Source organism: Monodelphis domestica, chromosome X, assembly GCF_027887165.1.
Source record: "Monodelphis domestica isolate mMonDom1 chromosome X, mMonDom1.pri, whole genome shotgun sequence".
In the NCBI taxonomy this organism is placed as follows: Eukaryota; Metazoa; Chordata; class Mammalia; order Didelphimorphia; family Didelphidae; genus Monodelphis; species Monodelphis domestica.
In genome coordinates, this window is record NC_077235.1 from 22,789,482 (window position 1) to 22,794,703 (window position 5,222).

Genomic DNA, 5,222 nt, shown 5'->3' on the forward strand with positions numbered 1-5,222 from the left:
TGTCTGTGTGGCCTTAGGGTGATGACATGGATGCCAGGCACACAGGGGAATGTGCCTCTCCACACTCCCCATTTTCTCCTGGTCCTGATTGTCCATTTCATTGTTCTCCTGTTTTTTATGGTGGAAATTCTCCTGTAATTAGTAAAGACTTTTGGAGCTCCCTGTGCCTGCTCAGGGGAGCCTGGCATGGACGGAAACTTCATGACTAGGAAGAAAAGCAATTGAAGAGGCAGATGCTGCAACCTTCTATCACCCCTCTCAAAATATCGAAATATTTGTGGGGTTCAGATTTTAGAGACAAACACGGGTAACTTGTTCACTGGGTGAAAGGGACATGACTGCCTTTTGGAGGGCGGGGGCTTGCCTTGTAGCTGCAGGACTAGCAAGACTTCCAGAGGAAGTTTTTCACCTTTGACCCATAGGGTAAACCATTGACTTCTAGTCTCTTTTCTGAAAATGGTTCAGATCTTCTGCCTACAGTTCATGGCTTTCTCTCATTTGTATCTCTCCAGAGCATCTTGCATGTTCGGACTCTTGGTTCGCGCTCACGCTTAACACCGACTGAATGAACTGAGGTGGCATACTGGGGACGCGGACTGTGCCCAGCCAGGAATGACCTCTTCAGGCCTCCGATTCTGGCTCAGAGCAGCAGAGACCAATTTCGTCAAGGCCTTCGTCTGGACAAGGGCTCACGCGACCCAACCTAGCCTTCCTGGCCTGGCTGGACTATGAAGGGACAGTCCTCCCAGCTGCTTCTGGCCCCTACTCAGGGGGGCACATCCTCCATGCCCACCTACCCCCACATGCCTCAAGGGTTCTCCCCAGAGTCCTGCCCTCAACCATAATGAATGGAGGAATGAACACTGCTGAGGTCCTGGATTCTCGCTGGGCCTCCTCTCTGCCAGGTAAGGATGCGGGGAGCCTGGCCTCCTGGATCCCCCCAGGAAGGATCCACGAGGGAGTTCTGACCAGGGCCTGGGAACAGTGGGTTGGAGCCTTGCTCGTGGTCTCCTTCGAAAGAGGCCGTGTGGTCACTTAATCTCTCCCTCCTCTCTCTGGCCCTCTCGCCCACCGAGATGAGGACGGAAAGCCCCTGCTGTCTTCAGTCCCTGCCTCCTTTGGGAAAAGCGGCGGGAGCTCGGACTGTGGTCCTTTCATGGTAGCCCCGCAGGTCTGTGAAGTTGGCATCCTCCTCGGGGATAGTTGGTCTGCTATTTACCTCTTTCCCAAAGGTCTCCAGGAGGACCAGACTGGCCCTCTTCTTCCTCAGTGTGGAGCCCTAGGTAGTGTTGCTGCTGTGGCTCAGCTTGCTGGGCTCCCTGGTCCCTGGCCACAGCAGGCTCCTGGATGGGGGCTGAAGGGGCAGAGATGAAATATGTTACATGTGGTGAGGGTGGAGGGACAAACATGATGTACTAAGGGAGTTTCTTCATTAAGTGACATTTTATGGGGCTCACCATGGGCTGATTTTGAGGGGAGATGTCCATGGCACCAAGACCAAGCGAATAACTTTGGGGCGACAATTGGGATCCCTGCTCTTGCTCCTTCTCTGAGGAATGTTTGAGGAGTCGGGTCCCGTTTCGTGTCCCAAGTGACAGGTTTCCAGCCGCTCAGTCACCTTTCGGGAAGAAGTAAAGGATGGATCTTCCCCATCCCCATCATTATAATGAATACATTTTAAAGAAATACAGATAAGAAGCATCATTTCATACTTTTTTCCTTTTTCTCTGCAGTGTGTCATTTCTGCAATGGGTGGAGCTTCTGCAGAGAGAAGGTGGTGGGCCAAAGGCAGAGCCCCAGCCCCATCCCGATCCCCAGAGGGACCTCAGAATTGTTGGTGTTTCCACGGGCCGCCTCCGGGACAATGACTTTTGCTCAGCTGGTACCCTGAAGCATCCCCTCCAATCTCCGTGATGTCTGTTTCAAACTACAAAATGCTGGACTTGGCTGCCCCCCCCCCCTCTATTTACCAAGAAAGTTCTAGCGGATGGCATTCCACACATCTCTCTACCAAACCTAGACTGTTGCCCTTCGGGGATGGCCACAGAAGCTGAAATACACTCCAGAGCTCTGTTTGCTTCAGGGGGTGGGGGCCACATTCAGAGCCCATCTTTCCTCCTCCAAGCCAGACCGGGATTCCAGCATCGGGATCCCACTTTCCCCTGCTTCTTCAGTTGTGGAAAGGCTGGAGGTGAGTGAGGAGCTATGGAGTGTGGGAAGACCTTTACTGAATGCAATGAGTCCAGCCCGGGGCCGCCAGCTACTTCCTCAGGGTCCCTTAACGTTTAGGAAAGGGCCCTCAGTGGCATCCTCATGCTGAGGGGATTTCCAGAATCGGTAAGAGGTGGGAGGGAAAGCTCCTCACTGGAAAGGGTGATGGGAACAGCCAGGCCCTTTGAGGGGGCCATTGAGATGTCCCCAGAGAAAGGTCAGAATCAGATTGCTGCGCCTCCCCTCTGTGGGGCCTTACCGTGCTGGGCAGATGTTGGAGGTGGCGGTTCAACCAGCCTCCCTGTGACTGTACAGGCAGCTCATTCATTCTCTGAGGGTGGGCCATTCAAAGTACAAAGTGGTGCTACCATGACTGAAATGTCCAAGGAATTCTATTTCTACCCAAGTGACCTCTTCAGTGACATTTGGAGAGTGCTGATCTCTCGTGTCTTCGTCGAGAATTGTCTTAGGCTGCCATCTCAAGGTGTTTCCATTCCTTCCTGACTTGTCTTCTGCTTCTCTGCAGGGCATCCTCTGAAATGCATCCAGTCTTTGGCAAGAGAAGAAAGGAGGCAAAAACCAGTTTCTGAGCCACAGGCAGACCCCCATCATCTTCTCAATGAAGAACTTGTAATTGATGGTGTTGACATGAGGTCCTACAGGAAAATGCCCTCTGCCCACTGGGGCTCCCAGCCATGCCCAGAAGGCTCCATGATGTCAGCTGCAAAACAGTCAACAATCACATGTACCCACCCCTAAACACTGAGACCCTAAAGTGACTCTTGTAATCCAAGAGATGAGTTTTGGCCCCAATCTAGGCCAATATCCTTCGACTTCCCCCTCTTTCCCCTGAACAGACTTCGACGAGGGCTTTCTCTTGATCAGCTCTCCCCAGATCCTCACAACCTCCAGGACCCTCCGTTTGAAAGTGGAGCCCATTGTCCTGGTTCTCTCCCCTCTTGATTGTTACTTACAGTGGAGACTTGTTCGGACACTTCTGGAAACACAAACATAATCAGGTAATTTTCCACCCATAATATATAGAGTAATGGTCTCTCCTATCTTTTGTGAAATTCCTCTAAAATGTTTCAACAAAGAGAATAATTTTAGTGAATGGATTTTCATATTAGAGGTCTTGACGGTCTCGAGAAATTATTTGTTCTTTTTACGTTATTAATATTGGTGAGTCTAGCTTAATGTGGCTACACAATTTTCTAATCCAAAAAGCTGCCTGTGGAGGTCAGGCTGACCTCAGAAAAGCTCCTGGGAAGACTATTGGGTCGAAGGAATGCTTTGGTAACACAATGCTGCTTTGGGGTGCTCCCAAAGCTCGTGTTTTGCATTCCCCAAATTAGATTGCCTGACTTGCTTATGTACATCTCAATATGCCCTTCTCTTGGAGCCTACCTCTTGCCTATGGGAAGCCAGTTGGGCGAATGTCCTTTTTTCCTTGTCCTCACTCAATAAAATGGAACCTTACACAGATTCCCGGAGCAGCCATAGTTTCTTTCTTGTTTTCTCCCTATCAAACAATCTAATATATATCTAAAACTCTTTCAGATATCAGAGGTGGTCCTCACGATCCCAAAAGGGCATTTGCAGCTGTTTGGTGTGATGGCGAGACCTTGGCTGGAATCACCACAGTGCCTGCTTTAAAGGGAACAGTTACCTCGGCCACAGATGTTCTGGGTTTATAAAGGCAGGAGGACAGAGTTCAGAGCTCCAAAGAGTGAGGAATGGAGCACTTATTCACATATCTGGCTCCTCCACTCCTGTGTGTCCCCAGGTGGCAGAATGGTGAGAATATGGCCATGGATCTTTAGTGAGAAAATTGGTGTGATTCAGACTTGGCTCACTGACTAATGACTGTGGTCAGACCTAAAAAGTAACCTGTATCCAGTGGAGTACAGGGTAACAGTGAATAAATAACTAGAGGGATTACAAAAGAGTTCTTTGAGCCCTTTTCTACCCCCTGATCCTTCTTCAAGCACAACCATTCTCACCTTCATAAAGGGAAGATTAGAACCCTGGAAGCTCTCAGTGCTGTGCTTCTAGAAGGAAAGAGCCCATCTTGGGGAAGAGGCTGTGGCATTTTCTGCTCATGGTGAGGAGGTCGGGGACTACTTGTTAATGATTTCTGTGCGAAAGAAATGAATAGGGAAGGCTACTGAGTGACTGTGGAAACTATGGGAGTCCATGGACTGAGACTGGACGATGTGATTGTCTGTGGGGGATGTCTGATCTTCCTTTATTGCAGGTAGAATTTGGGGCAGGAGCAAGGCATGGAAGCCAGAGAGTAAAGTCCTTGTTTCACAAAAAGGGTGTTTCCCTGTTACATGTATAAAGGAATTAAATGTACTCTTCACGAACCTCGTCTCCAACTGCTGAAGCAGACACATTTCCATCTGCTCACAACATGTTCCCATGCGTAATATCCCTCCAGGCTGTGTGTGGTCAGGGATGCTCCTACTGAAGCCCAAGGGCCAGAAACCTACTGGCTGTACTCCATGAAGAGATTTTCCCACAAGACCTATGGAAAGTGAGGATTTCTCCAGAATTTCTTCAACATTCTCCACCTTGGAACAGACCTGGTTATGGACAATAGCATCAGCTCACAGTGTGTTTTCTTTTATCTTTAGATTCAGGAGTGGAATAGGACTCCCTTTGGAAGTACAAATGCTAATAGACCTTTAAGGTCAATGATCTCAGGGAGCAATAAAGCCTTTCTACCTAAATAACTGGACATTTCTTGTGATTAATATAGTGACTGATTTATGGATGGAACACAGTATGTGTTTGGGGCAGGTACATGGAGTAAGGAATAGAACATCTGCCCAAACTTGACCCAATGGATAGGGCTTGGGTACTAGAGTTAGAAAGACCTGAGTACAAATCAAGACTCAGACAGTTACTAGCTTTGTGACCCTGGGCAAGGCACTTGACCAGTGTTTGCCTCATGTTCCTCATCTGTAAAATGGAAATCATAATAGCACCTTGTTCCCAGGGTTGTA

At 49.1% G+C, this 5,222-nt stretch overlaps 1 long non-coding RNA gene across 1 annotated transcript; it reads left to right on the plus strand.

Moving 5' to 3' along the window:
• The first annotated feature begins 516 nt into the window (after nt 1-516).
• Nucleotides 517-4,949, plus strand: LOC103096802 (uncharacterized). The gene is made up of 4 exons (XR_008914748.1): nt 517-905; nt 1,734-2,191; nt 2,738-3,230; nt 3,772-4,949. It is a non-coding gene; the product is annotated as an uncharacterized LOC103096802 (long non-coding RNA).
• The last annotated feature ends 273 nt before the right edge of the window (nt 4,950-5,222 follow it).